Consider the following 24,193-nt stretch of genomic DNA (forward strand, 5'->3'; position numbering starts at 1 on the left):
TGGAGATTGTGGAACTAAGTTTCCATTCACCCAGGCTCAGTATCCCTTTGTTTCTTCCTTGTCTTCTCCACTGGGAATCCAGACATGGAACTACCAGTTCTTCCTTTGAACTCGATTCTTCCGTAAGAGTGCAGTATTGTATTTTTTTAATTTTACTGAAGTATACTTGATTTACAATGTTTCAGGTATACCTCAAAGTGGTTCAGTTATACAGACGTGTGTGTGTGTGTGTGTGTGTGTGTATCTTCTTTAGATTCTTTTCCATTGTAGGTTATCACAAGATGTTGACTGCAGTTCCCTGTGCTGTGCAGTAGGTCTTTGTTGTTTATCTATTTTATACACAGCAGTGTGTATGTGCTAATCCCAAACTTCCAATTTATCCCTCAACCCCCCTTCCCCTTTGGTAACCACATATTTTCTATGCCTGAATCTGTTTCTGTTTTGTAAATTTGATTTGTATTATTATTTCAGATTTCACATAGGAGTGATATGACATGATATTTGTCTTTCTCTTTCTGACTTCCTTCACTTAGTATGATAATCTCTAGGTCCATCAATACTTCCGCAAATGACATGTCATTGTCTTATGGCTGAGCAATATCCCATTTTTTATATATATATAAAAGTATGTGTGTATAATGCATATTAACCATTTACATGTCCCACAGCTTCCTTATCCGTTCATCTGTTGATGGGCATTTAGCTGGCTTCCATGTCTTGGCTGTTGTGAACAGTGCTGCTGTGAGCTTCAGGGTGCATGTATCTTCTTGAATTAGAGTTTCCTCCTTTCTGGATATTTGTCCAGGAGTGGGATTGCAGGGTTATATGGTAGCTCCATTGTTAGATTTTTAGGGAACCTCCGTACTGTTCTCCATAGTGGCTGCGCCAATTTACATTCCTACCGGCAGTGTGGGAGGTGAGCCCTGTTTTGTTCGCTTCCCTTCTTCTCTGTTTCTCCAGCCCCTCCGTACCACCCCACTGCTCTGATGCCAACACTACAGCCTCCCAGGCAGTCTCGCTGGCTGCAGACTCTCTCTCATCAAAACCCCTTGACAACTATCATCAAAATAATGTTCTGAAAGCACAGATTTTTTTATGTGACTTCCCCTGCTCACAAGCATTCAGTGCCTGTAACCTGGCCTCCTAGGATTCCCCGGTGGCTCAGATGGTAAAGAATCTGCAGGCAATGCAGGAGACCTGGGTTCAATTGTTGGGTGGGAAAGACCCCCTGGAGAAGGGAATGGCAACCCACTCCAGTATCTGGCCTGGAAAGTCCCATGCACAGAGGAGCCTTGCGGGCTATCATCCATGGGATTGCAGAGGATCAGACACGACTGAGCAACCATCACTCACTCACTCAACCTGGCCTTCGAGGGTCTCACCCAAAAGCTGGGGCCCCTCCACAGCCCTCTGTTCTCTAACTTCTTGTACCTAGGCACAGGCACTCACTGCCCTTGGAGAGTGACAGGGCCTTCCTGCTCCTTCTCTCACCCTTAACTTTCATACACGGCACTTTCCCAGCCTATAGTGCCCTCCCTTCTGTGCAAACTGTCCTAAATCTACTCAGCCGTGGAGACCAGCTCGCCATGCTCGCCCTATAAAGATATTCATAGCTACCCCAGCCCCTAATCAGGTCCTATCCAGCCCTCTTTATCGACCGCTTCATTATTAGGATCTAGCGGCACAGACACATACCATGTTTCTGTGGCAGGTGTAAACTTCAAGGTCATGGACCAACTTGTATTTGTTCTTACACCCTCCACTAAGACACAAATATTCAATACATATTTACTGAATTAAGTTATTTCAGTGAAATAAATTAACTGAAACAATATTACCCTCCATCTTAATCTCTGAAAGTGTGGAACTGAAAAACCCTAGAATTCATAGTATACAGAATCTTTGAGTAAAACAGAATCTCAGTTATTTCTTACTCTTTCTATTTCTCTTCTGCCATTTTGATTCTTCCACATTCACTTTGTTTTTAGATGGTGTGCGACAGAATTGGACAAAAAGTTACAGCTGTGGTTATCTCAAGATTATGCCCACAGGCACATCTCATCCCAAGCTGTAATCTAACTGATCTTTGACTTACAGTCAGACAAGACCCTGGCCTCATGGGAGAGTCAGCAGGAATGGGATGAGCTGTCCCGGCCCCACAGGCACCAAGTTTGCCCACTGAAACCTCTGTGTATGGAACTGGGGCCACAGGGGGCTGGAAGCAAAAAAGAAAAAAGAAGCTGGCTTTTAATTAGGCACTTATTGTCTGTTTTTAGGCAGGAGTCCCTGCTACATTCCAGAAACTACCACACGGCCTCTACAGTATCTTCTTTGCTGCTGTTGTTGTCGCTTTCTTCTTGGTGGTGCGGGGTCTTCGCTGGGCACGGGCTTTCTGGTTGCAGACAGCAGCCGCTGCTCTTCACTGCAGTGCACAGGCCTCTCGTTGTGAGCACGGGCTCTAGGGCACGCAAGGCTCAGGAGTTGGGCACACAGGCTTCGTTGCCTCGCGTGTGGAATCTTCCCAGACCAGGGATTGAACCCGTTTCCCCTGCATCGCAGGCACATTCTTAACCACTGGACCGCCAGCGAAGTCCACCACTATGTTCCTAATGACAGGACTTCAGTGACTCCTCAACACCACAGTACGGCGGTGGCTTCCTGAGAAAGGATGTCCCTGTAGTACCCAAAGCAGGTTGCTCTTAACTTCTCTCGTCAAGACAAAGATCCTCTCCACTTACTCTTTACCTTTGCGAGGCAACTGCTTCTAACTTTCAAATCAGTCAAACCACAAATAACCGACAGCACCACAGCGGAGTCCCATGCAGCCACTCACCCTGAGGATCGAAAACACGGGCCTTTGCCTCTAAAGTCCATAGTGCGAGGCAGATGGTGATCAAGCAGCCACACAGGCCCCAGATGACAAACTCTGATCAGTGCGATGAAGGAAACACAGATGGAACAGGGATGAGATGCGGTCCAAGAGATTCCACGCTCCCCTGCAGAAGTGACACTTGGCTGAGGTCTGAAGGGTAAGTCAGAAGGTGACTTACCCTTGACAGGTGGGGAGAGAGGAGAGGCCTCCTGTCCGTGGACACGGAAGGACACAGGGCGGGAGGGAGAGCAGTGCACAGAAGTAACAAAAAACCAAAGCAAAGCAAGGCAAGGGTGACGCAAAAGATCAGAAGGCAGATCAAGCAGAGCTTTGCTGGGACGTGGAAAGGAAAGACCTCTCTAGCCTCGGCAGAATGGAGAGGATCTGCGAGTTCCTCCAAATCCCACTAATGCTCTCGGTTGCCACTGCCTACTCCTCCCACACTTCTCATGACATAATCCCCCTACCCTGGCCCTCAAACAGAATCCTCAGTAACACAAGACTTGGGCGTCTCAACCCACTGGTGAGTGGACAACCAGCAGCCAACGAGTGTCTCTTGGAAGCATCTGAACTTGGGAGCATTTGATGCTGACACAGAGGCCACAGACACAGAAGTAAAGTGAAGTGAAGTGAAGTGGAAGTCGCTCAGTCATATCTGACTCTTTGCGACCCCATGAACTATACAGTCCATGGTATTCTCCAGGCCAGAACACTGCAGTGGGTAGCCTTTCCCTTCTCCAGAGGATCTACCCAACCAGGGATCGAACCCAGGTCTCCTGTATTGCAGGAGGATTCTTTACCAGCTGAGCCACAAGGGGAGACAAGGCAGACACAGAGGCTACATCCAATTAGTATGGAACACTGAACTAAACTGTGTGTGAAGACTGGGGCCTGAGGGACATGTTGGTCATACTGAGTCACGTACGAAAAAGGAAAAAAAACTGTAAATTGTCACTCTTCCAAGTCTATTTCCCCTCTCCAGGCAGCTGGCCCTGGGAATGCTTTGACCAACAAAATGCAGTGGGGATGGTCATCCAGGATTTCTGAGCCCTAGCCTTCAAGCGCCTGGTAACTTTTGCTTTTGCATATTTGTAATGCCCACTCTTGTAATCAAGCCTCCAGGCTGAGAGAAGCCCAAGCCACAGGGACAAAACCTACATGAAAGAGCACTCAGGGGTCCACTGGCATCCCAGGGGGGACTCCCAGTCCACAGCCAGCACCAACCACCTGCCATGTGGGAGTGTCAGCCAGGGTCCCTGACTCATCTGAACCTGCAGAGAATCACAGCCCCAGCAGACAACCTGCAGAGAACCACAGCCCCAGCAACACCATTTGGAGCAGAAGTACCACCCCCAGCTGAGCCCAGTTAGCCTACAGACTTCTGAGGGATATTAAATGGTAGTGGTTGTTTTAAGCCAATAAGTTTTGAGGTAATTTGTTACAAAGCAAGAGATAACTAAGGCAGAAATAGAACAAGGTACCAAACAGGAGAAGGAAAGAATAAAGCAGAGATGCAGTCCCTGCAGGACAGGGGAGTTTAAGCTTAATCCTGGGCTTCTCCCCTCTAGTTCCATAACACTTGATCAGACTTTGTTCCTGTGTCTATAATTCACAAACTTCAATTTCCTGACAATAAAATGACCTTGACTATGAGCAGATTAAAAGCTTTCTGTTCACAAAGGCTTTTGCTCTAATATCCATGTGTTATACCATTTTGTTCACGCCTCTGCAGAAGAATTCTTGTTTATCAGTGTCCCATGTAGTAAGCAGCACTTGGAAATTCACTGTGTCTGAAAGTCTGATATTGATAAAACAGTTGTCACCAAGTCCCTACCTTAGGACATCAAGCTTACTGATCCTAAATTTTTAGGGACTAGAATAATTAGAAGGAAGAAGGCTCAACTGTCTCTTATAGTAAGGATGTCAGATATATTCTCCTCAATTTTTAGGGACTAGAATAATTAGAAGGAAGAAGGCTCAATTGTCTCTTACAGTAATGATGTCAGATATGTTCTCCTAAAGTTTTAGGGACTAGAATAATTAGAAGGAAGAAGGCTCAACTGTCTCTTACAGTAAGGATGTCAGATATATTCTCCCAGGTGATCATGAAATATGGATGCTAACATAATTCTTAGCAACTGAAAAGGCAATCCACCATATTTCCTTACTTTACATAATTCTAAACTGATACAAAGTAATTATATGGTGATAAATCTGGTGTAAATGCACACAAATCTGGGCAAAGTAACATACTGATAGAAGGTACCAGTGGGTTGCTCCCCTTCCTTTGGGATGCTCATGAATTAGAAATATGCATTGCTCAGTATTTAGAACACGTGCTCCATAAGGTCTAGCAATATTTCAATGTCCAAAGGTTCTTAAAGACATTGTTTCTGTTTTGTCTTCATTCCTAACGTTTAAAGTGTGTGTGCCTTCTGCATTATTTTAAGTGATAAGTTTTAGGGATCAGATTGCTGTTCTCTCCCTTGGCCTCAAGCACAGGCACTCCTTCAGAGGCAGCCAGCATTTTGACCAAATAATCATATGCCTCACTGATTCTCCAACCTACCAGGAAATTCCATACCTTCTTTCATACCATCCCCCCCTTTCTTTCCCTGGGAAACGACTATCCTTCAAGACTCAGCTCAATGTCACTTGTTCCATGAAGAAATATCTGACACTCACAAGCTTAACTACACCCTCATTTAGATATACATAATACCCTGTAGACACTTATAATACTTAAAATATTTATCATAATTATTTGTTTGAAGTCTATTTTCCCAACTATGTTGTAATTTCCTTGAAAGCAGTGATCAAATACTATTCATTACTGACTCCATGGTGCTTAGCTAAATGCCTGACTCACAGGGGGCCCTCTGTAAATAAGTACAAAATCAGTGCTTTCTGTTGCAACAGCACTTTATTCTAAGCAGCTTGAAATGCCTTTCACATCAGCTTTTTAAAAAATCTTCCAAAAACTGGATTATAACCCATTAGAGGGATGAGAAATATAAGAAATTAGGAGGAGTTGACTTACTTATCTAAAATTTAAATACATGAGAGAAATCTCTGAAATTTCCAGATAGGTAGATCCACTTCAGTCTTCTGTTTCTCTGAATTATCTATTATTCCACCTTACGGGGTCAAATACATTATAATTAACTGCATACATGATCATAATAAGGCAGAACTTCTAATTTTCAAGTCACAACTGAAACAGAGCTACCCATAGAGTAGACCAAAAAAAGAAAAGTTCACCAATTACAACCTAAGGCAGCCCTCCAAAACTGTCTTCTTTCATAAGCACCCCTTCTTTTGTTAACGTATCCCACATGCTGAGTGTCCTTAGGGCTAAGTACAATTTACACTTCATTATCTTGTATCTTCAGACCATCTCTAGCTGTTTCATCTCATTCAATTCCGTCTGGAGAGCAAACTCTTCAAACCAGTGTTTCAGCCAAGCCCAGCAGGAAGCAGATGGAACGCAGGCAGGAGACACTGAGGACACTGAATAAGGGATTATTTCCCGGGTGTGGTGGGGCTGGGGGAAACAATCAGGGAATGCGAAGGCCAGGGGCCAAGCGGCAGAGCCTCGGGGACGCAAGAAAGAGCTGCGGCTGCGGGAGGGGCGGCCCAACACTCTGGGGCTTCCAACAGGGTGACGGAGAAAACCACCAGCCTGATGGCAAGAAGAGACCCGGGGGACAGAGACTGACTTCACGGTTCTCTCCCATCGCCTCTACAGCCTCCTCATGTCCGAATCCATCCGGACACCAGAGGGCAAGGAAGTCCAGCAACACAGCATCTAATGCTCCGTCTGCACGCAGGAGCAAGTGGAGGGGGGCTGGCATTGAGGGGAACAGAGGCTGCCCGCTGCCGCCGGCGTCGCAGGGGCACCTACTGCCCAGCGCCGTCCTCCTCCTCCACGCCGCTGGGCACACGGAAGAACAGAGAAGAGCCGAGACCGGGCCCCTGTCAGAGCCGCGCTGCGCGTAGACCTCCGCTCACAGCCCAGTCCCCCCCGGGGCCTGCAGACGTGGCCCCTCCACAGGCGGCACCCCGCTCCCCCTTCTCCAGGCGCTCAGCTCCCACACGCACCCACGAGGCCTACCTCTAGGGCCGGAGGCTCTGCTCCTGAGCCTTCCATCACGTTCCTATGAGGAAGACCTTCAGGAAAGTCAGGGACACAGACCGCCCGCTTGTCACCCCTGCAGGGGGCCGCTGGGAACTTATGCTACACCCTCTGCAAAGACAGTGCCCCGCGGCAGGAGACCCTGCTGCCCCGGTGGGCTCTGCCCACGCCAGCTATCGCCCGTCTCCTCCGTGTCTCATGTGCCCCCCACTGGTGCCTCCTGGGACCGCCCGACAGGCGAGTGCACCCCATCCTCATCTCAGAGTAGCTTTGGGAGAAGACAGTGCACAACCCATGGCTCTGAAAACGGATTCGTCACGAAGAACATGTGAGAGTGTGGACGTGTGTGTGTGTGGCTGTGCGCGTGTGTGCGCGCGTGTGGTACCTGCCCTGCCAGCAATGACTCCACACCCAAGGAAAAATGTACTGTACTTCAAGTCAAACAATGGAACGTCTAAGTGTCTTGGCACTGAACTTGCCCTATGAACGTCAGCAAGTAACCTGCCCTTGCCCTGATTTCTTCATCGGTCCAATGAACTCAAATAAGAAGACATTTAAGTTTCTTATCCAGCTTTGAAGTTTGCTAAAAACTTTCAACAGTAAAAGGGACATAAGTCATGCAACCCAGCAGGGGACTGACACAAAATTCCACTCTTTTAGGTTGTTTTTTTAAACACGGGTAATTCAAAAAAAGCAAAAAGCACCTTTGTATCAGCATAAAGCAAATAACTTCATTTTTAAAATTTATTTTATTGAGGTGTAGTTGATTTACAATGTTGTGTTAATTTCTGACATACAGCTAAGTGATTCAGTTATACATATATACATCAAATTTTCTAGCTTTGTCAACATACATATAGTCAATTATTCTAAAACTCATAAATCTTGTATAAACATCTATGGACTGTCATCTTACTCCATTACAGGAAATACCAACTTTAAAAAAAAAAAATCAAGACTGGAAATTTGTTATAAAGTAATACCTCAAAGAAATGGAGGCCTGTTTTGAAGCTCTGGTGCTGCCAAAACTCCATCTGTGTCACTGAGCAAATCATTTCACTTCCTTACTTCCCACACCCTGCAGCAGCTCCGAGAGAGGCAAACCTGCTGCTGCTGCTGCTGCTACTAAGTCGCTTCAGTCGTGTCCAACTCTGTGTGACCCCAGAGATGGCCGCCTACTAGGCTCTTCTGTCCCTGGGATTCTCCAGGTAAGAACACTGGAGTGGGTTGCCATTGCCTTCTCCGAGAGGCAAACCTAGGGCATCCCATAAACAGTGATCAAGTGATGAATTAAAGAATGGCCCTCACCTTCGGTTTCATTAAACAGAAAAAAAAAAAAGGAATGGTAGGGTTGCACTATCTATATCATTTCAACGACCCCTTCCTACCTTAACATCTTGAAATGAAACAGAATATAATGACCTAAAATTTTGCAGTTCAAAATTATTCTATTCCATCCTACAGCAGGACTTACCTACTCAGTGGCAAAAGCCACCAGATCTCAAACTTCCATAAACTGATTATTAAGGGGGAAACACATGCAGTGCTAGGTATGCAGTGCCATGAATGTTTCAAACTCTCATATTTAAAATAATGGAAAAAAAATCATCCCAACCATAGGTCATGGGCAAGACGTCTGACAGGTGAACAAGACCTCAACTTACTAATATTTGGAAACACGACAAGCAAACAAAAAGCTTGGAAGGAGGGCGAAAGGGATCCGAGAAGGGCACAGAGGGAAGAAGATGGTAAGAAGGCATTCCAACGCTCTTTTGCTTCTCTTTCTTACCTAGCATATTCATAACAAATGCACCATCTGTAATGAACACCTGAGAGTACAATAAGCCTCTTAGAAGGACTATTTGGATCATGAAGGAGTCTTCCTAGTTTTTCTCTTAAGCACAAAGAACTCAGAATATTGTGGTTGCTGGAAACAGAAGGGGGAGGATGCAAACCCAGAGGAAAGCTCTAATTTTGTATCCTTGGGGCAGACTCTCTCAAAGATAGTTTCCTTCCAGTTTCCTCCAACATGAACGAGGAAATCATGCTTTCTATGATATTTCATCTGACTTTCAAGGTCAAGAGGGAAGAGGAAGGAAGAAAGTAAATTTATACAGTGGCACTTACTAAAAAGTTAGGTATTGACTTATAGCAATTATAAGTTTAAGCCAAGTTATAAATACTAATTTAGATCTGAGCACATGTTTAAAACCACTTGTATAAGAATATTAGAACATCTACACTCTCAATGGATATAATTTATATACTTGAATTTCAAAGAAAAATCAAGGAAAGCTTTTTACTGTGTTAATTACTGTTACAAAATGAAAACTTCCAAAGTTGGCCTCTGGGTGGTGGGACTCTAGGTGATGGCTCTTTGCTTTACACTTCTCAATACCTTCCATAATATGAATGAATAAGAGAGTGATTACTTTCCAAGGTATCTTCTTCAGGTATATCCTTCGTGAAAATAAAAATATTGCATGTATAACACTCAGTTGCAATGGTGGACGAAAGAATCCCACAACTTTAGTTCACACACACATACACATACACATGCACGCGTGCACACACACATGCCTACCCTTGCTCACTGTACTTCTAGTGGCATTACAGCATCATAGCATTATGAAATGAACAATGTCTTCTACGAACATTCACAGAATAATATCCCTTTGGACACATTTTTTAAAGTAGGGCATAATTTCTGTTATTGACTGCAATGCAACTAACCACGGCAAAACTCAGTGACTTAAGACAACAATAATTGATTGTTTCTTACAATTCCCTGGATTGGTTGGGCTCAGCTGAGCAGTTTTATTCAACATGGTGTAGGTGAGGTCACTCCATAGGCAACGTTCAGTTAGAAGGTGGATTGGGGCTGGAACACTCAAGATGGCCTCATCCTTCAGGGTTTCTCGCCACAGAGCCAATCACTTAAGAGTCCAGGGTAAGCTTTTCTACAGCACCAAGGAACATTCCAAGAGGACAAGACCTAATGTCCCAGTGTTCACCAAGCCAGTGCTTGTATCCTGTAATGTCCTGTTGACCAAAGCGAGCTGTGTGGTCAAGTCTAGAGCCAGTGAGGAGGGGAATGTATGGAGCCTGCGTGATGAGAAGCAGAGCTCACTGGAACCACCAAGGTATCGGCTGGAATAGGGTTCCCTTGCAGACCATGTCCTTTTGCCCCAACCATCTGAACATCAACAGATTTATTAAAAACCTACGATTGTCAACATGAAATAATCCATATCAAATTAAAACTGAAGCTACCACACATCTCCATGCCTTCCTTAAGCCAGTTCTTAGTACAGAAATAGAAATAATTCAACCTCATCATTTCATAATTAAAAAGGCATTTCAGAGAAAAATCCTGTTTTTTTTTTTCTCTAAAGGACAGAAATGCCAATGATGAAAGATTCCCTCACTAAAGATTAACACTGTTCTGATAAATCTGAAGATCTCATGATTAAAGTACATTCCCTAGGTGAAAACCAACTGATCCAAATCTACTGGCAATGCCCTTCTTTCCTCTTAGAGGCATGAATCTCCTTTGAAGAACTAGTTATAATCTTAACAAATTGTGCTTTTAGTTTTCATGCACAGAAGACTAAGAAAAATCACACATCAACTGCCATATGTAAAAATTATAATGTTCTTTAAAACTAGCAGAAGGGGACTTCAAGATTGTCAATACATACTCCTACATTATTTTGCTACTCTTGAACACATAGGTTTTGAAATGAATTCACCAGAAGGAAAAGGCATCCCCATCATGATTACCTTCTAGTAGAGAAGTTAAGCACAACCCCCAAAATGAGGGATGCCCAGGAAAATACTGGGTGTCACCTTAAATGGGTTTAGCTTGTGGGTGTGGGCCCTGCTTTCCAAATGACCTACCTTCAGATGTGACCACCGAGGAGGGTATTTTTGGTTCTAATCTCAGAGATGAAGGATTCCCAGACCAGGGTGAGTGAAGCCTGAATAGCGCTCCTCAGTGAATCTGATGAATCTGAAAAAACAGTGAATTTGAAAGATTATTTGGACCATTTGATAGTAAGAGAGGTCAAAAGATGAAAACCTATTTAATAAGAATTACAAATAAAAGTGATTTGCAGGCCATTTACAAATAGTTCTAATCATTTTTTTAGTGAATTTGGTATAAGAACAGCATCCAGAATTGTGCTCAATAAATATTTGTCAAATGAATAAAAGGGAAAATCTAACCAACAGGAAAATCTAGCCTAATGGTTCTCTGTATGTTCTTGATAAAACTGGTGGAAGAGAAGAGCTGTGGGGGAGGCAGGAAGCCAACGACCTGAGGTTTTACATGAATGAAGTTATTCCTGCTATTTAAAAAAAAAATCTACCACGACTGATCTTTCCCCACATCTTTGTTTTATGAGGAAGAAAACAGAGATCCAGAGTCATAAAATAACTAAATCAAGATCAGATACACAGAATGGCAGCGTCACAACTAGACCTCAGGTCCAGAAAGAAATACTGGCGTAAACAGTCCATCCCCAGGACTGCAAAGGCACCTGCTCACTAAAATTCACGTGTAACTGCAAAAATAACACAGGCAGTATGGGAAGCCCCTGAAGGTCCAGTGGTAGGCCTCCACACTTCACTGCAGGGGCAGGGGTGCAACCCCTGGTCAAGGAGTTAAGACGCTGCACACTACTCAGAGAGACAAACAACCAAACAAAAATATACAGGGAGCACTTCAGTGGTTCTCGGTGGACATGTGCAGAGAGGCAAAGAGTCTGAGCCCCTAAGGCACATGACTCCACTTAAGGTCAAGCAAGGCTCTGCTCTGCCTTCTTGATTCAGCTCTCGGACCATAAACAAGCATTCCTCCCAGTCTATTTACTGCCATCGTTTCACAGTTTTGTGCTTCTCACTGGTGACCTCACTGCTTAAAACGGCCCCTGAGTGTTGTGCTGACGTGCTGCCTAGCGTCCCTGAGCTTAGGGACGCTGATGCATTAGACGAGCTTCACTCAGGCGTGAGTCGCAGTGCTGTGAGCCGTGAGTTCAGGGTCCTGAATCAACAACACATATTAAGTAAGAGGTTTTCTTTAACAATGTTATATTAATATACTGATCAGCTGATCAGTGTGACGGGAGGCGCACGGGACCCTATCCCTGCACGTCCAGTGGTAGCCATGGCTCAGGGGTCACTAAGTGCATGAGACCAGCTGTGTGGCCTACACCCCCACAGCTGCCGTTACTGAGCGCCTTGAGCAATTGCCACGAGCAATGCTGAACCAGACACCAGTGCAGTCAATACCGCAGATAGAAGCCCCTCCCGCACCTCCCCAAGCACCTGGGTTCTTCGCATAGCAAATGATAAGAGCTTTACGAATTAAATGGAAATTTTAACATTTTTCACTTATTTGGAAATTGAGTATTATGAAGATTATCACATCATTTGATAGCCAAAGAATCAGCTAAAGAACATCCTAGAAGTCCAAGGATTGGTAACCTGAGTTCCATGGATCACCAATACATGGTCCAAAGGTGCAATCCGAGGTTCCATAAATTTGGATGGGAAAAATTATTACATAATTATTTTCACTAGCCTCTAACTGAAGTATGACATTTCCTCTAATCACAAATATAAATCACAAACCACACTGGTATTAACAGCACCTGTGAGTTGGTTTTCAATGTAAATTCCAGGTATTTTTTACTGCAGATAATGCAAAATGTCATTTGTGCTCATCAATAATTTGAACTTATAGTAGCTATGAATGTGTTAATAAGATGTACATATATTATCATACCCCAAATTTATTTACTATTTTTATATCTTCCTTTCAATGAAACAGTTTCTTTTGTAGTTCTGTGTATTTTATATGAGGCATTTAAAAACTTGAAGGGGTTCCTAGAAGCTTCACCAAACTCCCAAAGGGGTGCCTAAGAACCCCCAAACCACTTCTCTTATCTCATAGATAAAGAAACATGACCTAGAGAAGGAAAGTGTCTTTTAAGGTCCCACTATTGGTTAGAAGCAACCCCAGGCCTGAAGCCTCACAATACCCACCGTGGAGCTCTCTGTGCTAGGATGAGCTGCTTAGCTATTCAATCAGAAGCATAAAAACTGGGCCACTTTATCCCCCAACGCACGGCCAATGGATAAGTGAGTCCTAAGGTTAAATAATACCAATATTAAAAAAAGGGGAAGCACGCGTCCTGAGGAGAAAACGGTGAGGGTTTCACAATGCATCCATGAGTCCCTCACGGCCTGTCCGAAACTCAGAGCCCACTTTTGGGGAATCGCGGGTGCCTAGTCCCCCACAGTGGGGAGTCACTGTGCTGAAGAGCCGGGGTCTCGGGAGGCGCCAGGTGTCCATCTGTATATTGATGCAGGATCTCATCTCCATTCATCACCTCCATCATCCCACAAGCATCCTCGATGCCAGCCACAATAGACTGCCGTACACCAAGCGTGCTGAGCTCTCTCCTGCGTTCTAACACAGTTCTGCCTATGATGGCCCCTGCATCCTCTCCCTGGCAAACCCCTTCTCATCCTCTGATACCCAGTTACATGTCATCTTCTATTTTCACTAGGTAATCATGCTTGTCTCAATACTAGACTATGAGCCTTGTGAAGACGGATGGAGGAAGAAAACTGGGAGAGCTAACTGGCAGGTCAAGCATCTGTGGTCCACAAATAATCGAGATCAGGGTAACCAGGTGAATACTGGTCACTTAATGTGCACCACACACTGTTCTAAGCAATTTACAGAGATCACCTCATCTGAGCTTCCAAACAGCTGGCAGGTAAAATGATGACCCTAATTTCACAGATGAGGAAACTGAGGCACAGTGAGATTAAATACTCTGCCCAAGGCCACAAAGACAGGAAGGGATAAAGCCAGGACCGAAAAAGAGGCGCTCTGATCCAGGAGCTACAGGTGCCAGAAACTGCCAACTGCACTCAGCCCTTCCTTCAATAGATGCGGAAGTTCCGGGCCACCAAGGTAAGATTAGAATTCAGAGCTCAACTGCTGGGAGAGTGTCTGATTCTAGCTTTGCTTAAATTTTTTTTTTTTGGGGGGGGGGAGTTGGGGGGGGATGTGGACCATTTTGAGTTTTTATTGAATTTGTTACAATGTTGTCTCTGTTTTATGTTTTTTGTCTTCTGGGGAGTGAGGTATGTGGGATCTTAGTTCCTTGACCGGGATCAGCAGGGACCAAACGCGCAACCCCTGCACTGTAAGGCGAAGTCTTAACCACTGCACCACCAAGGGAGTCCCTGTTTAGGTCTTAATTTGGAAGAAGAGAGGTCAGAATAGGTGGGAGGGCTGACAGGCAGAAAGGAAAGAAGATCCATAGATCACTTAGTTGATTGCTTGATACATCAAATGATTGGTCAACAGATGGATAGAAAGATTAATATAGACAAAAAGAATTGCTCATTCCTAGGTATCTCCAGTGCACAGCTGATAGCAGATAACCAGTTATTGCTCTTTGAGCCATGAAAAAATGTCAAAACATGCTAATAATACTGCCCGAGTGTTCTCTAATTTAATGTAATTTTACAGGATGCTGTTCTGTGCCGGCCCAGAGGCCCACAGTGAAGACAAGAGGCTTAGAGTGGGTGAGCTGCCCTGCCAGGAAACCCTCAGAGAGGAGCTGACTTTATTTTTTCAGTCTCAATTAGTCCTCCTATATTTTGATGGGCATAATGAATATAATGCTCTGTGTTAACACAGAGAAACTAGTTCGCTTTACTCGGGCTTTATGTTAATTTCTTGCTGACAAGACCACAACCTGAATTTATCTCACTAAGAAAAAGAAGATTTCTTTCCAAATAGCTGTCACTGTGTCAAGTCATCACAGAAGATGTCAAATTTCCAACATGTAAGATCAGGTAAGTTTGCTCCTGACCTAGGGAACTGTGCTGTCGTGTGAAAACATCGCTCATGGGTTTCCTGGGAAAACAAGCCAAACAGAACATATCTGCTGGGAGACTCTTTCAATGACTTTAAGGGGAAACACTTGCAGTGACAATGCCATCTACTTTCTGTAGCTGAAACTACTTTCTACTTTGAAAGTTATTTGTGTTCTAGAAACTGGCTAGACAACACGTCAATTCAAGTAATTTATCTTTTAAGCTCAAAAAAAGGAGGATTCAAGCAGATGTTCTGAAGTATGCGTGCGTCTTCCTCCCACCAAACCCACACAGATGCTTAAGGATTAATTGTCAATTTGAGGTGGGGGCTAGGTAGCTGCAGTCTTCAAAAAGGTGCAGTTTCCCTCTGCTATCCCAAGTATTGGTCTCACTCTCTGTAGTTTTAAGGTAGCTGCCTAAATAAGATTGGCCTATAAATGCTCTAATGCGGTACAACATTAATAAGGCCCAAGTCAAAGCAAGCTCACAGCTCACTAGACACTGGAATCCCCAACGAAGAAGCAGGGCTCGGAATGACTCACACTCCTGGCTGCACTTTGTCATTTTGAGCAGCAATTCTAGTACCAGAAACTTAATCTGTTTCCAAGCTTGTTGCTAAATACATAATTTTATATTAAAAATACAATACACAGAGAATGTCCAAATGAGCCAAAAACAATAAACTAGATACAACCAAGAAGAGCCCCAGAGGCTAAACATGGTCTATATATAGAAAACAACTATCTCAACCGACAAGAAATCTACTTGCATGTAGAACTGTTTTCCTTTCTTTGGATCTACTTCTATGTATGGTAATTAACAGAATATCTTGTTGAGATTGTAAGGAGGCTAACACAGAGCTTTGGAGATATATTTTATGTTTAACATGTTATAGCAACAAGGTTCAAATGTGGTGTGAACAGGTTTAATTTTCCTCTTGAACATCAGGCCAGATGGGGTAAGAAACTAGCAGCACACAGCTCAGAATCCACCTCAAATCCCTGAATCTCAGCGTTGCCTCTGGCAACAGAGCATCACGAGGTGTACACAGGGTCTCTCCCCAGTGTCCTTTAATTTGGGTTTCCTCTAAGGCACACCCTACATCAAGGATTTGATAAGAATTATTTACTGGGGGGGGCTTCTGTGGTGCCTCCGTGATCAAGAATCTGCCTGCAATGCGGGAGATGTGGGTTCGATCCCTGGGTCAGGAAGATCCCCTAGAGAAGAAAATGGCAACCCACTCCAGTACTATTGCCTGGAGAATTACACAGACAGAGGAGCCTGGCAGGCTACAGTCCAAAAAGTCGGACATGACTTAGCCACTAACCAATAACAATTTCCTGGGGAAGTAGTCCCAGGAAGCAAGAGTAGGAGAGTGCGAGACTGAGCCAAGGAAGGAGGCCAGTGCAGGACGGAACATCGACAAGTCAGCGAGGCAGACACCTGGGGATCCAACACCACCAGGGAACGCCAGGAGACGATGGGGACACACCTCTGCAGTTTTTCCACCCGAGAGGCAAGGGAGTGAGGGCACGTGCATACAGACCCCTACTTCCAGTGGGAGGGTGGGGGGCACTGACTTTACAGCCCATACATGGGCAGAGCACATGGCCAGACAAAGCTCTCACTCAAGTGGGAAGACAGTTGCAGGCGCTGCAAGGTGGGCAAAAAAAAAAAAAAGGTAGCGCTAAAGCAGGACTCAAAGAGCTATCTGCTCATCTATGTTCATAGCACACACTCCCAACAGCCAACCAAGTGTCTGTCCATGGATGAACAGACAAATAAGATGCAGTCCACACAAAAAATGGAATAATATTCAGCCTTAAAAAATAGGGAAATCCTATCAAATGCTTCAGCATGGGTGAACCTTGAGGATATCATGGTAAGTAAAACAAGCCAGTCACAAACGAACAAATATAATATGATTCCATTTATACGAGGCCCCTAGAGTAGTCCATTTCATAGACAGAAAACAGAACGGTTGTGGCCAGGGGACTGACAGGATGGAGACATTAGAACTTAGTTTAATGGGTACAGTTTTAGTTTCGCAAAAACAAAAAGTTCTGGAGGTGAATGATGGGGATGGTTGCACAACAGTGGGAATATAGTTAATGCCACTGAACTGTACATGTAAAATGGTTAAAGGGTGACTCTTTTACCAGAAATGTTTTTTAAAGGTAAACCTAACATGTTTACTCTAAGAAGAAGAAGAAGAAAGTCGCTCAGTCGTGTCCGACTCTTTGAGACCCCATGGACTGTAGCCTACCAGGCTCTTCCGTCTATGGGATTTTCCAGGCAAGAATACTGGAATGGGTCGCCACTTCCTTCTCCAGGGGATCTTCCCGACCCAGGGATTGAACCCCGGTATCCCGCATTGTAGGCAGATGCTTTACTCTAAAAATCCCCTCAAAGACCTACCCTCAAAGATCTTCAAAGAGACCAGATGAAGCAAAAGTTACCTAAGGACAACCATCAACGGAGATTTGGGGAAGGGGATGTCTAGTTAAAAAATGAATTTATTCACTTTTTTTCTAATTATAGAATTAATATATGATCTCTGATGTGCTTCCCTGGTGGCTCAGATGATAAAGAAACTGCCTGCAATGCAGGAGACCTGGGTTCGATCCCTGGGTTGGGAAGATGCCCTAGAGGAGGGCATGGTAACCCACTCCAGTATTCTTGCCTGGAGAATCCCATGGACAGAGGAGCCTGGAGGGCTACAGTCCATGGGGTCACAGAGAGTCGGACACAACTGAGCGACTAAGCACATGCACACATGATCTCTCAGGAAAACTTAGAAGATACAAGAAAAGAAGAAGAAAATCTAGATCATCTATAATCTCATTGCAGGGGTGACTCTGGGGATGGCAGCATAGAAAAAGAAGTACAGGAAGAATATGTCAGGAGAGGGGGCAGCCCCCAGCCACAGCCGCTAGCAGCTGGTGTGGCCAGCAGAGCTGGGCTGCTGGCCCGCTGGCCCACACTGTCCCCACAGGCTAACAGCAGACTTGGAGCCAGCGTCTTTAAACACTTTGCTACTCAAGGTGTGAGGAATGGGTCAGAAGCATCAGCATTCCCTGGGAGCTTGTTAGAAATGCAGTCTCAGGCTCCAGCCTGCACTTGCTGAATCAAAAAATGCATTTTAGCATTTGGGTTAAAATACAGGTGACTTTAAGCACAGAGTCTGAGAAGTGCTGCTCCAACACAGCCCTTCTACACCAGCCGACAGTTTCTGAAATGGGTTATTTAGAGCTACTAACCTTCTAGTACCTTGGTGTTAAAATGTCTACTTTGTCTTGTGGAAAATAATCCCCCTGACAAATACCACAATGATATCACTCATATGGAGAATCTGATTTTTAAAAAATGATATAAATGAGCTTATTTACAAGACAGAAACAAACTCATAGATTTTGAAAACAAATTTATGGTTACCATAGGGGAAACATAGGGGAGAGGGGTCAATGCTTGGGATTAACACACACACATCAGATCAGATCAGATCAGTCACTCAGTCGTGTCCGACTCTTTGCGACCCCATGAATCGCAGCACGCCAGGCCTCCCTGTCCATCATCAACTCCCGGAGTTCACTGAGACTCAAGTCCATCGAGTCAGTGATGCCATCCAGCCATCTCATCCTCTGTCGTCCCCTTCTCCTCCTGCCCCCAATCCCTCCCAGCATCAGGGTTTTTTCCAATGAATCAACTCTTCTCATGAGGTGGCCAAAGTACTGGAGTTTCAGCTTTAGCATCATTCCTTCCAAAGAAATCCCAGGGCTGATCATAAAAATAGATAACCAAAAGGACCTCCTGTATAGCGCAATCATTCTTTAATAACCTGTATGGGAAAAGAATCTGAAAAAGAATGAATATACATGTATATAACTTAATCACTATGCTATACACCTGAAACTAACAAAATATACACCAATAAAATTAATACGCAAAAAAAGAGAGAGACAGAGAACAGAAAAGAATCCCTCTGCCAGCCTTAAGCTGAGGGAACGCAGCACTTGGCACAAAGCAGATGCTGTGCAGGTGAGTGCAGGTACCGTCACACAGACGGCCACCTGAGAGAGACCAGCGAGGGCGGCAGTCAGTCAGAATTTTTCATCTGCGGTAACGAATTTTATTTTATTATGCTGGGATTAAAAAACAAAAACAAAAGAACTCTAGTCCCAAGGCGTGTTGAAAAAAATAAAATGATTTTCTCTTAAGACTGAATGCGTTTTGTAATGCATTACTTTTGTAATGCGTTTCCATATTCTTAGACTTTCTTCAGACCTTAACAAAAAGCAAATGAAATGACATGTTGAAACTTGCTCTGACCCCTCCTGCATTTTCAAAGCTGCTGGTGTGTTGTGCTTAATGTCTTTTTTCTTTGTTTCATACCAACTTTGTAAGCAATAAACAGCACTTTGTTGACTTGTACAATGATGCAATTACAAGTGCCCTAAGCCTCTCACTTACAATAAGAATCTGATTTCAGAAACAAAAAATTCACCATTAAAGTAGCATGTTATCACAATACAAAGCTCTTTAAATTGGGAGAATACTATTAATTTTTGCTTAGATCTGAAACTTTGAAAATGAAGAGGGAAGAATGAAAAGGAAAGGAAAACAAATTGAATTATGAAAGAGCTGTGTAATATTTTTAATCACATTGGGCACATAACCAAACTCCTAAAAAAAGACTACTCTTTGACCTGATAATTCTGCTATTGGGAATTTATCCTAAGAGTTCTATGAGTGTGCAAAATAGCCTATCTTTAGGGAATAATATTCCTTATAGCCTTGCTCACAGAAGCAATTTTTTTTTAAATGCAAGACTTGTTTTATAACATTGGATAACTAGTTACAAAACCTCTTTCATTCATATCAATAGAGTATGCCATTCAGAATAATACTTATTTACAATATGTTTAAAGTGAAAAGGTGAAAGTGTCAATCGCTCAGTCATGTCCAACTCTGCGACCTCGTGGACTGCAGCCCTCCAGGCTCCTCTGTCCATGGAGTTCTCCAAGGTACTGGGCAGCCATACCCCTCTCACAGGAATCTTCTCTACCGAGAGTCGAACCAGGGTATCCCTCATCGCCACTCACGGCCCTCATTCTTTACTGTCTGAGCCACTAGGAAGTCCAAGTATGTTTGCTGACACAGTATATATTCCTGCTACATTTTTTAAGTTTAAAAATACAAGTTAGCAAAGTGCATGGGTAGTATGACCTTTACTATGACCCTTACACACACATACCCTAGACGCTCTTTATCTCTCTTCCTGTTCTTAATTTATTCAAGTACCCAGCATAACCAGATATATAGTGACCTGTTGGTTCTGGCCTGTCTCCCCCAACCAGAACAAAGTAAATTTCAGGAAAGGAGGGGATTGTTCTCTTCACCTCTGTGTCCACAATGCTTCTTACTGTATCAGGCACAGGGTAGATAAGTAACAAATATGACCTAAGAAACAAATATAAGTTTTTCTATATATTTACAGAGAGAGACACAAGATATTGAAAAGTATTCCCAAAATCATTATCAATGGTTATGGCTGGGTAGTAAAAATACACATACTTCAGTGTTCTTCTTTACATCGATGTATAGTTTCTCACTTTTATATGAAGAACTACTTCAAAAAAAAAGAAAAGTTCATACACTCTTGTGGGCATCTGTGTGAATGTTTGTATGTGTGTGTATTTTGACACTTGTTATCTAATAAGAATATCCTTCATTCCCTAAACTGCCAAATTAGACAATAAAAAAAAAATGAAACAGTCTTACCCTCCACTTCAGATGAACTAAATGAAATATGGAACAAGTGGTTCAAAAATTTAAAAAACACAATAAATTGATTTGTACTTCTTACCACACACAGTTTCATTAAATCATGTACCAAGCATGTAAAATCAGATAGTATAACCCTTAATCATGTGTTCCTTATTTCATGATAAGAAGTTCTTTAGCTTTATGAATTACATATTGTTTTTTGCACTTATGGTGGAAAATAACCATTTTATAGGTATCACAATAGGTGTCCTATTGTTTTATTGTATAATTTTAAACCTAGCAATTACTCCAGAAGGCAGCAAAAGTGGATCACAATGTTCTCAATGATCCGAAAGCAGACTTGCCATCAAGAGACACACCTGGTAAATGGATCAAATCAAGAGTATCAGAGGCATTCGGAGAGCATCCCTTGATATAAATTAATGGGACGGCCTTAACACTATAAAGCCTCTATTTGGAAAGGTTTAAGGTAACATATTTTCTGGGCAACCTTCAATCTTTCTATTTTACACTCTTCCAAGTAATACAAAACTTTATAACTAATATACTTTTAATAATTCACTGTAAGGTGTATAAAAAATTGTCAATTACAAAGATGATACTTTGTCAACTAATACTGCAAAACAAGTCCATATAAAAAGATGATGCATGTAAGTACAGGTTGCCACATGAAGCAGAAGCTTATAGTAATTCTGTGGCTACTTCTCCCTAGGGAACTGCTGAGGGAGTTTGTGAACTGCTCATAACACCAGAAACCCCTTTAACTCTCCAGCACTTGAGCCCCCACCTCAGCAAGTGAAAGAAGGGCTAAGAGCGGACTTGACTATTTTCTCATTCACTATCTGTAAAGTGTCAGACGAGTATTCAGTAAAAGAAGCGTTTTCTTGGTTTGCCTTCGTTTGTATCACAATGATATTTAACTCTGAAAAAAAATAGGCAAATTTTGTAATTTTTTTTTTACTCTACACTAGAGGTTGGCAAAGTATAGCCCACGGACCAATCTGGCCAACCATCCATCTGCTTTTATAGAGCTATGATTGGTTGTTACGCTTTTAAATGGTTGGGGAAAAAAAATTTTTAAGGATAATATTTTTACATGATAATAATGTGAAATTCAGCTTTTGGCATTCAGGCATACAGTTTTACTAGGACACAGCCACACCCGTACAACTGAGGTACTGTCTTGCAACTCTTCTGTGCTACAACACTGAAGTGAAAGTGAAAGTCGCTCAGTCACGTCCAACTCTTTGCAACCCCATGGACTATAGAGACCACGGAATTCTCCAGGCCAGAAAACAGGAATGGGTAGCCATTCCATTCTCCAGGGGATCTTCCCAACCCAGAAGAGTTGCAATAAAAGTATGGAGCCCACAGTCAAAAATACCTCCTGGCCTTTTTCAGTAAAAGTGTACTGACCTCTATTCGATCTAGATGACAGCAACACATACATAGATTGTAGATTGCTTTTAGATTGCTTTCTGTACACTATTTGAAAGAAATGGGTAATTATATAGAGTAACCTGTACATCATCTGTTTATAATCATCTATCTACCTACCTACCTTTGTGAAAACTTAAGATGAAAACTCTGGAAGGAAACTCACCAAACTGCTAATGACAATCACCTCTAGGGTAGAATGTGAGACTGAAGAGAGAGAGTGGAATTGAATAAAGTTGTTAGTTTTTACTCACCTCTATTGTTTTATTCCAGAAAGGAGGTACCACTTTTGTGTTAAAAAGGTAAAAGAAAGAAACAAAATTCAAGAGAAACTTTTCACATGACAAATATCGACCTTTCAGAACAGCATACAATTAAACACTTGAAATGTCAAAAAAGAAAAATAGAACATTTTCAAGAGTTTCTTAACAGCATGATCATTTAGAATTTATACACTCAAAGCAAAGGGCAACTTAACTACAAAAAAAGGTGAACGGTAATCTAGTTATGCCATACTAATTTTTAAAACTAGAGTTAACTATTTTTAAAGTGCACAGATTTCAAAAAACAAACATTGTTAAGAAACAAATTACAAACAGGTAATACAGAACATACATTATGAGAGACTAGCTTTATTGAGTCATTTGTAAAGAAAAAGTACATTTAAATATTTCCAATTTCCATCTTTCTCACTCCATACTATGGGCTGAAAGCAATTTATTGCATGCTTAATAAAGAAATACTGATTTACAACTTGATTAAAAACTTTTCCCAAGACATATCATAAGGAACATAAAAATCATATAGCCATATGCTCAAGTGCACTATATTTCCATTGCTTCTTATTTTCAAATGAACACAAAATCTTCCAGTGCATCCAGACAGGGCATGACGCAGTTGTGGCTCATTGAACCACCACATTTATAATCCAATTCCTTCACATTTATAAACACTGGCTTTTAAACTGCAAGCACAACAGCCCCTTTAACTACACTTAGATGCACAATAATTGACAGTTCATTATAACAAGTGGTCTCAAGAGTGAAGTATTACAGCTAATGGTCTGTAAATGCTTTAGTCTCCAAACCTGGGCCAACATTAAAGCAAGCAAAACACTGGGCCTTTCCTTCAATGCATCTGGTTTTTAAATGGCTTTATGATATAACACTACTCAAAATTAATCTTCCTACTTCTAATGCCTGAAATATTACACATTTAAATCAGAGTACTAACCTTATTGATCACATACTGTTTTTTTTAAAAGAAATACACTACAACATAACAATCTGTATATATCCACATCTTGAAGAGGAACAGAAATGATTTGAAAGCAATGGAACAAAAATACCTAAATATCCAGTAACAAAATATTCCTGAGATGTTATATTTCTTTGTGATTTAAAAGTATACAAACATTACAGCAATGTTTAATACAAAATTATGCTCAAAGTGATCACAATACAAAAGTTAAAAGTAAACAGGATAAAATGAGCAATATGATCCCAATTTTATAAAAATATACAATAGACGCTAATGGGATATATAACACTAAGTTATAGTGATTGTTCTTTTGCAGGTAGTAGAACAATCAGTTATCAGTATCAGTCAGTTCAGTCGCTCAGTCATATCCAACTCTTTGCGACCCCATGGACCACAGCACGCCAGGCCTCCCTGTCCATCACCAGCTCCTGGAGCTTGCACAAATTCATGTTCACTGAGTCAGTGATGCCATCAACCATCTCATCCTCTGACACCCCCTTCTCCTCCTGCCTTCAATCTTTCCCACCATCAGGGTCTTTTCCAATGAGTCAGTTCTTTGCATTAGGTGGCCAAAGTATTGGAGTTTCAGCTTCAACATCAGTCCTTCCAATGAACACCCAGGATTGATCTCCTTTAGGACTGACTGGTTGGATCTCCTTGCAGTCCAAGGGACTCTCAAGAGTATTTTCCAACACCACAGATGCTCAACTTTCTTTATAGTCCAACTCTCACATCCATACATGACTACTGGAAAAACCATAGCTTTGACTAGATGGACCTTAGTTGGCAAAGTAATGTCT

The 24,193-nt window shown here is 42.6% G+C and overlaps 1 protein-coding gene across 24 annotated transcripts in view; it reads right to left on the reverse strand.

The window, feature by feature from the left end:
• PLCB4 (phospholipase C beta 4) overlaps window positions 1-24,193 on the reverse strand; it is a 483,574-nt gene that overhangs the window by 388,470 nt on the left and 70,911 nt on the right. For 18 of the 24 annotated variants that reach the window (XM_086335129.1, XM_086335117.1, XM_086335149.1 and 15 more), the window contains exon 2: window positions 10,908-11,019. The exons of 5 other annotated variants lie outside the window; for them this stretch is intronic. The gene's annotated coding sequence lies outside the window, so the exon portion shown is untranslated. Of the gene's footprint in view, window positions 1-6,986; window positions 7,290-10,907; window positions 11,020-24,193 lie in introns of those variants that run through there. One more of the 24 variants, XM_086335123.1, reaches the window with a different exon arrangement.

Source organism: Bos grunniens, chromosome 13 (genome assembly GCF_055505025.1).
Source record: "Bos grunniens cultivar Pamir isolate PY7600 chromosome 13, Bosgru_T2T1.0, whole genome shotgun sequence".
Lineage (NCBI taxonomy): Eukaryota > Metazoa > Chordata > Mammalia > Artiodactyla > Bovidae > Bos > Bos grunniens.